The sequence below is a fragment of the Dermacentor variabilis genome, chromosome 6, assembly GCF_050947875.1.
Source record: "Dermacentor variabilis isolate Ectoservices chromosome 6, ASM5094787v1, whole genome shotgun sequence".
Classification (NCBI taxonomy): Eukaryota; Metazoa; Arthropoda; class Arachnida; order Ixodida; family Ixodidae; genus Dermacentor; species Dermacentor variabilis.
Window position 1 is genome coordinate 152121099 of NC_134573.1, and position 9944 is coordinate 152131042.

General features: G+C 42.3%; 1 long non-coding RNA gene across 1 annotated transcript; it reads right to left on the bottom strand.

Annotated features, from left to right (window-relative positions):
- Positions 1–1595: 1595 nt before the first annotated feature.
- Positions 1596–9364, bottom strand: LOC142585500 (uncharacterized). The gene is made up of 3 exons (XR_012829098.1): positions 8933–9364; positions 7716–7806; positions 1596–1843 (listed from the first exon to the last, which is right to left on the bottom strand). It is a non-coding gene; the product is annotated as an uncharacterized LOC142585500 (long non-coding RNA).
- Positions 9365–9944: the final 580 nt, after the last annotated feature.

The window sequence follows — 9944 nt, forward strand, 5'->3', positions numbered from 1 at the left end:
CTGACGCTGGAAAGAAAAGAAAGATCGTATAGGGAGCCGTGAGCTGTCACGTAGGAGTCAGCAATAATGGAAACCATGTTGGAAGTACTGAACAGTCCGGACACAGATGAAATTGAAAAGAAGGCTTGCCGAGGAAACTGGGACGGCAGACGTATAAAACTCGCTGCGCATGCCACAGTTTTACTTCACGGCTGCAATGGAGAACGCACGCTGGTATAACCGATCGAGCGGCCAGAGCCATTTCGGTTTCGGTATGGCGTATATATGAGGGACTTTCGTATAGGCTATCGGCGCCAGCTATTAACCGGCGTTGCAGGCGTTCGGTCGAACTATATGCGCGCGAGTTAATCCTAAACCTATTATATGCGACTGCGCATATGATAGGGTTTCCGCAGCCTTACCGAACCTTCTTACCTTTGGCATTGGACGAGGTATCACTATAGGCCATCAATCCTCTGAGAATTCGCATAATTTGCCGCTTTATTTTTAATTAACACTTAAGACCCGCTGCGGCGGCTTAGTGGCTATGGCGATATATGCTGTTCAGCACGCGCATGCTGGTTCGATTCGGAGCAACGGTGGCTGCAGGGGGTGGAATAGAAAATACTTGCATCTATACCTGCTTTTGATACGCGATTTGGAACACTAGGTGGCAAAAATTATTCCGGAGTACTCCACAATAGTGTGTAGACCGTGTCCTTCTGTGATGCATAACATATCTCATCATTCAGCGAAGCTCACATATATAATAGTCATGCAAGGTGCGTTATTAGTTATGGTATACTTATGGGGCATTCTTTTCGTTCTTTTCTCCATCGAAATGCCGTCGGAATTCATATGCAACCAGTGTCATATGTCTACATGAGTAATGTTGAGAACATATATATCACGCTAAACATTTCGACACTCTCATTGGTTTGTAACACTATGAAGTGTACATGGCTATCACCGTAAAGGCCTGATATCGAATCGTTGGTCAAGTTTTCTGTTTTGGCGAAATCCGTTTTCTTTAAACAACTAGACATAGTAATAGCTGCGACAGATCACACGAAAACTGCATCTATTGCTCTGTCACGGTCGCTGGATAAAAAAGAAAGGTTTCCAGCGGCCGTGGCTCTCTACACTGTAAAATAATTTACACCGCTAAGGGTTTTTTTGTGTGTCTATAACTAACCCCCTAGCACCCTAGAAAAAGCTGGGTTTTATAGGCAATTACACCCTTATGATGGTTATTCTATATTCCAATAACACCCTATCCCTTGAGGGTGTTTTGAACAACATATTACCCTTCGACCCATGGGGTGTAAGGGTGTGATCAGGAATATATTACCCCTTCACCTATCAGGTGTAATGAGCAATATAATAGCCCTTGCTATAAGGGTGTTGAAGTACGGCATATTGAAGCGGGTACACATGCACTTCATTGTATGTTTTGTAAGTCTACAGTCAGGCTAGCACATAGAAATGTTATGTACGGAGTGCATACAATAGGTAATGTGTTTCCAAGCGCATGGCATAGCAACTTTGAGAGAAAACACATAAGAACGTGTGAGTGTTCTGCGTGAAATTGTCCATTTACCACAGATACAGGAAGAGTGACTGCATGGAGGGTCATTTATTCTAGCCACCTGTACAATATTTAGAGCTTGCACTACGCCTTGTATGTGGTGACAAGTCTTGTGGTCGTTCTACACTGAAGAACAGTCTTATTCAAACCAATGTTCCAGGGCACAGGCGAGGCTGGTGATGCCTTTGTGTAGCTCCATTCCAATGTCCTAAGGCGAGCCATCATAGATGAAGCCATTTCTTCATTGATCACTGTAGCCATCTGCTTGTTTTCTACCTGCAAAATGATTTGTTGTAATTCAATGTCAGGAAAAGTACACGAAACATGACAAGCAGCGCTTCCCTGCATCATTCACTTTAATATTTCAAGATCACATGAAGACCACGATAAAGAAAACAAGCACAGATGGTACTAACTTCCAAGAAATCGTTATTTCGAAAAAATAAGGCATTTATTCTGCCACATCATGAATGTAGGAGAGAGAGGCTACACAATTAAATGAGGGCAATTAAGAAATTATTGCCTCCAAGCCCACTACTTTGCCAATATTACTGCAAAGATTTTGAACGCTTTATCATTGATGCACTTATGTTTATGCTATCGAATGTCACCTCACCTTCGTATCTCTTCCCGTTCCAGAGTAATCGAGCAATTCATGGCATCCAGTGGTGACGTCCAGTTGAAACAGCAGGCTGTAATTGAATTTCTGACTGCGGAAGGTTGTGCACATATCAACATTCATCGCCATCTGACTGCAGTTTACGGGGATGCCTGTGTTGACATCAGCACTGTGCAGAGGTGGACAAGGACTGTGAAAGACCAAAATCATGCCGCATCAAATCTCCAGGATCAGCACCGAAATGGACGGCCCACAATGGCTTCTGAAGAGGGTCATGAACATCAGGCAGATAAGTTGACTCAGGGCAATCGCAGGATCAAGCAACACCAGATTGCAACAACACTCGCCATTTCCATTGGCTCAGTGAGCCACATCATTAAAGACCTGCGTTACAAGAAGACTTGCGCTTGTTGGGTGCCACGGCGACTGAAGACTGACATGAAGTTGAAACATAGCCAACAAGTTCAAATCTTCTTGTAACCCAGGAGTTTCTTAATTATCTGGTTCACTGAACCAATGGAAATGGTGAGTGTTTTTGCAATCTGGTGTTGCTTGATCCTGCGATTGACCCGATTCAACTCATCTGCCTGATGCTGATGATCCTCATCAGAAGCCGTTGCGGGCCGTCCAGTTCGGTGCTGATCCTGGACGTTTGATGCGGCTGGATTTTGATGTTTCACAGTGCTTGCCCACCTCCGCACAATGCTGACTTCAACACAGGCATACCCGTAAACTGCTTTCAGACGGCAATGAATGTTGAAGGGCGTAGAACCTTCTGCAGTGAGAAATTCAATTACAGCCCGCTATTTCAAGCGGACATCACCACTGGATGCCATGCATTGATCGATTACTTTGGAATGCGAAGAGATAGGAAGATGGGGCATGTGACATTCTATAGCTTAAACATCAGTGCATTAATGACAAAGAGCCAAAATGTTTGCAGTACTACTGGCAAAGTAGTGTGTTTGGAGGCATTACTTCCTTAACCGCCGTCATATTACAGCAATAACGCTGGGTAGTTTGTTTTCGTGCGTGACATCTGACCCAAAACTACAATTTGGAATGTGCACAAATAAAGATGCTCGTGTTGAGTCCAATAAATTGGTTAGAAATATATCAATCCTGTCTTATGCGATAAGTTTACAATGAGAAGCCACATCATCTCACTGCAGCTTTTCCCTACAAGCAAGTTATATTGAAAATAAGGTGCAGACATATGCTTCGCTATGCATTGCAGGGTAACCATCAAGAGGTACTTTGACATTAATGCCTTGTTCCCAAAACCAATAGTGTAAATGCCAACCATTATTTCACAGGAGGTGGTGGCCACAAGGCAAAAACAAATTCGCAGGGTTTACGTGCCTAAACAATGACCTTACATTCATCGGTTAATATAACACATGGCATTGTTGTTTTGCCTGCCTCCTCAGGAATATACATCATTCATAGGAGTAGAAATAAGCGTTTTCACAGAAGCTTGCTCTTTTAACAAGAGGCACAAACGATGCTGTTCATCAGATTTCCCAGGCAAACAATGCAAGCATCGCTATACTCACTATTACAAACAATGCATGCATCACTATACTAAGCATCACTAAGCTGACCTTTATTTTTTTCTTAATCTATGACCTACACAGTGGCTGGTAACAACCCCTCTCTCAGAACTAGTTGGCATCTCTACTAGAAGCCCTACCTACACCTTTTTACATCATCTTAAGACATCTCCACTAAGCAAGCACATAATCCTGCTGACGTTTTTGTTACAGAGGTTTTCACTAAAGATCTTCCAAGCAAGAACTCGTTAGCATCTGATCATTTAGATGCTTTGAACTGGAACAACACAGTGAATGCATCATGCTTTACAGAAGTTTAGCTATTTTAATTAAAGCACAGTTAAAACCTTTCATGTATGAAGTTTGTCATCTGCTTTCACTTGATCTTGCTGGTTATCTGATTGTAAGTTACACTAAGATCAAACATTCTAATGGCCAACATCTTTCATCTGTGAAGCGCAGAAAACTTTAGTGCACTTGTCAGTGTTGTTACAGCATTCTTAAATGTGATGATTAGGCTGCTGGCTGTTTAGCACTGTAGTAGCATTGTACAGGGTGATCATTTTTAAGTTTTATGGAATTTTAAAAAATTTCCTGTGGCAGATGGCATAATTCTTGTCCTTGAGCTAGATTATTTGAAGAGGTGGACATCACTAGCATGAGAAATCTAAACACATGTTCGACTAATTAAAAAAATTCACTATTCACTTCGTAACTGATTATTTTACTGCGCATATTGCAATTTACCAATTGTAGCCAGTGAGCTTGGAAGACGTGTGTGCTTGAACTTCCAGGATGACACCAGTTTAGGAATAATTCCCTGATAAAGAACACTACACAATGGTGTTCCAATTACTTTTGTGCATCAGTGCAGAAAGCACATTTTGTTAAAAAAGTAAGTGGAACAACAGTGCATTTTTACGGCAAGTTTGATGGTCATTCTGGAAATCAATTCCAAAGTTGATGCATCTTGTAATCTCACTGGCTATGATTCGTAAATTACAATATGTGCTTCATATATGTGGTGGCGCTGGCAAACACTCCTAGAGTTCTACTAGGAAACAGAAATACCGAATAAAGTGGATGGGGAAAAGGCACCTGTTGTAGTTCAATTGGTAAAGCATCGCCCGCATAATGCGAAGACGTGGGTTCGTTCCCCACCTGTGGCAAGTTGTTTTTTCATCCACTTTCATTTTCAGTAATTTATAATTTCTTTATTTCATTTACTAATCACAAGTAATTTACCCTAAGTTGTCCTTGGTGTTAGTGTTTGCTAGCTTCTTAGGATAAGATTAATAAACATCGGCCCCTCGGTTAAGCCACTTTGTTTTTGTTTATATGTGCCATGAAGTAAGTAATTGAAAAGCTAATTTATAGATTTTCGTTAATTAGTTGAACATGTGTTTAAATTTCTCGTGCAAGATATGTCTGCCTGTTTGAATATTCCTGCTCAAGGACTAGAATTATGCTATATGCAACAGGTTATATTTAAAAATTCCACAAAACTTACTATCATCACCCTGTATAAAGACACTGTGAATTTTAAAACAAGCTTCAGTGAAGCTTACTGAATTAGCAAATGGCCAGTGTAACTAGCATGATTATCCTGGAAATCTTTTGTAGCTTATAAGCATAGAGCATTTCACTTACACATTTAGGAATGCGAAATTTCCTTGAAATCAGCCCTTTGTTTTTAACAGCTAGCATCCCTGCCAGTTTGGTTAGACATAATGTTGCATGACTTCAATAGTACTGCAAAATCAGATTTTCTTTCTGCTCCCAGTGTCTAGTGATGTATCTTTCCAGTGTCCTTAGCAGCTGAGATAACTAATGTTCCTGCAGGTAAATATCAGAAAACATTGCGATAACTGCCAAGTAAATGCAATCGTGCGTCTTGTTTACAATACAGCATGTGCTCTACCTCCTGCCAGGTTTGTTCTCCATATCAGGCCAGCACGCAACTTGTACAAGAGGCACCTGTCGCATGCATGAAGATATTTTATGAGGTTATGGTGGTGTCAAAACATGATATCAACCATAATGCCTTAAACTATTATATGAAACACTTGTACAAAGATAGAAAAGGCACCAATTTTGAATTTATCACATTCGGTTTACGGTACCATAGTAGAAATGGCTCAACTAGTACAGGTACTAGCAAACAGGCTAGTTGGTATTGGTCGATGACGTTCGACAATGTGAACTCGACAAAGGATGGAGAAAGAGGCGATAGCATTTTTCTCCATTTCTCGCCACTTTCGACATCCTTTGTACAAGTCCGCACTGTTGAACATCATGGGTCAACTAGTACAGCCTGAAAAAAATGTCATGAAAGAAAACTTGGCTCTCAATCTCGACAATTCTGCCTGTCAGGTATTATGGTTTCTTCTGAACTTATTTCTTTATATAAAGTCATGCCCATCAAGTAAAGCTTACCGAAAGAAATGAAAACAACATCAACACCTCTCAAGGCACATGCATCAAAGGAGTTAGAGCATCATACACATTACCTTTAAGTGCAAAAGTATTCTTTTTCTTAGGCAAATTGCATTTTTAGTTTCTTAAAGCCTATATATTCATTTGTCACAGCTATGGGAAAATCACAAGGTTGAAAAAGATGTGTTGGTGCAATTTCAACATTTATGTACAACACCAAAAGGTAAAGCACAGGAAGTCTCACTGCTCCTCTGTCTAAATGACACTCAGTTTCATTTGTCATGTCCACTCCCATCCTGATGGCAGCAGAAACAGGAAGAGAGCAGCGTGGTTCAGAAAGACGAAGGAGCTGATATCCTAGCTGACATAACGAGTAAAGAAGGGAGCTGGTCAGGCTATGTAGTGCAGACTTGAGACATCATGCACTAGCGCAAGAAAAACAGCGGACGACAGCTAGAAGCACACACGACAGAGCTCTAGGCTTCAACTGAAATTTTGGCTACACAGAAACATAGGATTCAGGGGATGCGACCTCAACGGATGGAAGCAACATTCATCTTTCCCTTTCCCTGTCTGACAAAGGAGGTATCGGAGCAAATTGATGGATAGGTTCATTTCGAGATACGAACACTCTTTTTGGTGAGAGCCAAGGAAGGGGTGCTTACACACCTATCACCCACTTTTTGATGCAAAGTGCTTCGAATATTTTCATGTCGACCTGCCTCTAGAGCCGCATGGGCAGATGAGCGCTTTGAAACTGCTCAGTGCATGAGCACCTACAGGAATGATTGGCCAGATGGCCACCAGCCACTGGCAGCTGCCCTATCTTGGTTCCCCGAAGCAGTCTTTTAAACACCGACCTGTTTGACTTGAGGGAACATAGGGCTGCTTTCAGTGCCTTAGTGGCTAGTGGCCACCTGGCCAATTATCGCCATACGTGCTCATGCACCAAGCAGTTTCAAAGCAATCGTGAGCTCAGGCAGCTCCAGAAGCAGGTTCATAGGGAAATATACGAACCGCTTTGCATAAAGAAAGTGGGGAACAGGTGTGTGAGCAGCCGTCCCTGGCTCTTACCAAGAGTGTTCGTATGTGAAATTAACCTGTTCATCAATTTGTTCCGATAGCTCCTGTGTTGTTTACGTTGGTCGACATTCTGTGCATCCCATGTTTCTGTGCAGCAAAAATTTCAGTTGAAGTCTAAAGTTTTGTCTTATGTGCTTCTTTATGTTGTCGTCTTTTTCACGCTAGTTATTGATGTCTAGAGTCTGCGATGAGCACCAACTAGCCCAAGTGCCTTCTTCAACCATGTAATGCATACGGCAGATAACCGGTGGCACATTCGAGTTACAGAACGGATGCCAAGCGAGGACAAGGGTAGTCAAGGACGGTAGAGAATTAGACTGTATGATGAAGTCAGGAAATTTGCAGGCTTCACTTCGAATCAGCTAACGCAGGACAGAGGTAATTGGAGCTCACTGGGAGAAGTCTTCATCCTCCTGTGGAAAAAATATGTAGGCCAATTGTGATGAAAAAAGTATACCTGTTGGCTCAGACATCTTCACTGCCTTTTGAGCAATGTGTAGGCCCAAGACAATCAGCCGGTTCCCATGCAATTGCTTCATGCTGACTAACTGCATGGGCACAAGAAAACAACTCACCATTAATACCACTCGAGATTGACCACTTAATAAAAGAACCTCTCAAAACTGCAAACACAATTAAGCATTTACCAGCCTAATACATACATATATACAAGCCAAGAATAGTTACAATAACCATACGCTTTATAACTAGACATTAGAATAAGGTAGTGAAACATAGAATAGCCGTAGGATGTTCAGTGCAGTTCATTTCAGAAATACTGTCGACGACTGACAGGACGCCTTAGGCAAGGTTCAGTCGTACAACAAGAAAACAAATAGTAGTAGTAATAAGCATGCGTGCGTGAAACCAAAAAAACGAGTTCAAGGTCGAGAAAAATATGATCAGGCTCGGTGTACTTATTTATACGAAAAGATAAATTAATAAACAAATAGCGCAACCACGCGTTCATCCGCAACGGCACGAAATCTTCTAGAACAAACGAGTACAACTGAAAACGAAGGATAACCACATAGCCGGGATGTTGTGGTTCTTTTGTATTAGTTCTAGCGATGAAAGCACAAGCATTGCAAGCTACCTGCGTCATTACCTACCACGTGACCTGGGACAAAAAATAAAAAATAAGAACAAAACGAGTGCAAATACACAAGCGACATTTAATACGGTTGTCACACTGCACACTTTTGGCCGCGATCGATCCTGACTGGGATCGAATTTCTGGTCACGTTCGGCTTCCTTGCTGAATCTGCGGACGGGAGCCAATCGCGGTCGAAAATTTCAATCCAGAACAGGCTCAATCGTGATCGAAAGTGGCCGTGTGACACCGGTATAAGTATGCGCCCATCTTAGGCAACAGAATGAATTAGCCAAACCAAAGTATTATTTACCTGCCTGCGCTGTATACTGACGCGTAACAGTACTTAATTCTCTACAACTCTATGTGCTGTCACAATTAGTTGAGGACACACGAACAATGAAACATCCGATATATTTTCATTTCTTTTTCACGTTCGGTGCCCGTAGGCTCCGCCTGAAGTACACATACTACACTCGCATCCAACACACCTTGTGCTGTCCTTTAAAGAAATTACGCGAAAATTACTACCACAATGACGCGCCATAAAAACGCGACGCTGAATGTGACCACGTACGTACCTTTCATATGAGCCGTCCATGCGCCTTGCAAAAGGCCCTCGGTTTGAAGGCGGAGCGCTGTCACGATGTGTACTCTGGGCACGCCATTTCGTTTACGTAGTGGATGGACGATGATGACGATGGATTCCGCCGAAAAAAAAGTCCACTTCATCACTGTCCAGGCTGAATGGAAGATGTTTTCTCGTTGACCACGAATGACGGCCGTCGTAGGCATAGTAAACACACTGTCACAAAGAAACACCGATGTAGGCCGTAACTGCCTTTCTTTCTCACGCATAATCGCGTCGCCTTCAGTCCAGATGCTCCCTTCGCGTCGATGAGCACAAAAGTACACGAAAACAACGAGGTGGTGCAACCTAAACGTAGCGAAAAACAATCTAATTACTCACAACTTCAAGACTGTCACGGAGAACACACACATGTGCACCCGGCGGCCCGCCGCGACTCTCAGCAGCGATCGCGGCGACACCCGTCGGTCGAAGTTATTGCGATTTCGGTTTCGTTTTCAAGGCATAAATACATATATTCTTTTAAACTACGTGTGTATATAACTTTCGAGGCTATTTATTTTAAGGTACCTCTGAGCAATTATTATTATTATTATTATTATTTTATTTTTATTATTATTATTAGTATTATTATTATTATTATTATTATTATTATAAACAGAGGCAGATCCCACGCACTGTGGGAATCGACATAAGCGCAGCTTGCTGTTCTATTTGCGTTCACTGACGATATTTGGCGATGATGTTGACGGCCTACCACAGTCGTGATGTGATGTTGAATGTTATAATACAGAAAGACGTGCTTGCTCGAGGCGCTGTTGCGCGCCATTTTTCGTAGCTTACGTGAAAGTTAACGCTCTAATTCCCTTACACGAGCGCATCGCATCGGGGCTGAAGCGCTGATTTGCCGAACAGCCGTTTGCGTGTTGTCGTCTTGACGCTGCGGTGCTTTAGTGCGGCTTTGAGTCTCTGCATGCTCTGAGTCAGTGATCCACGTGCACAAA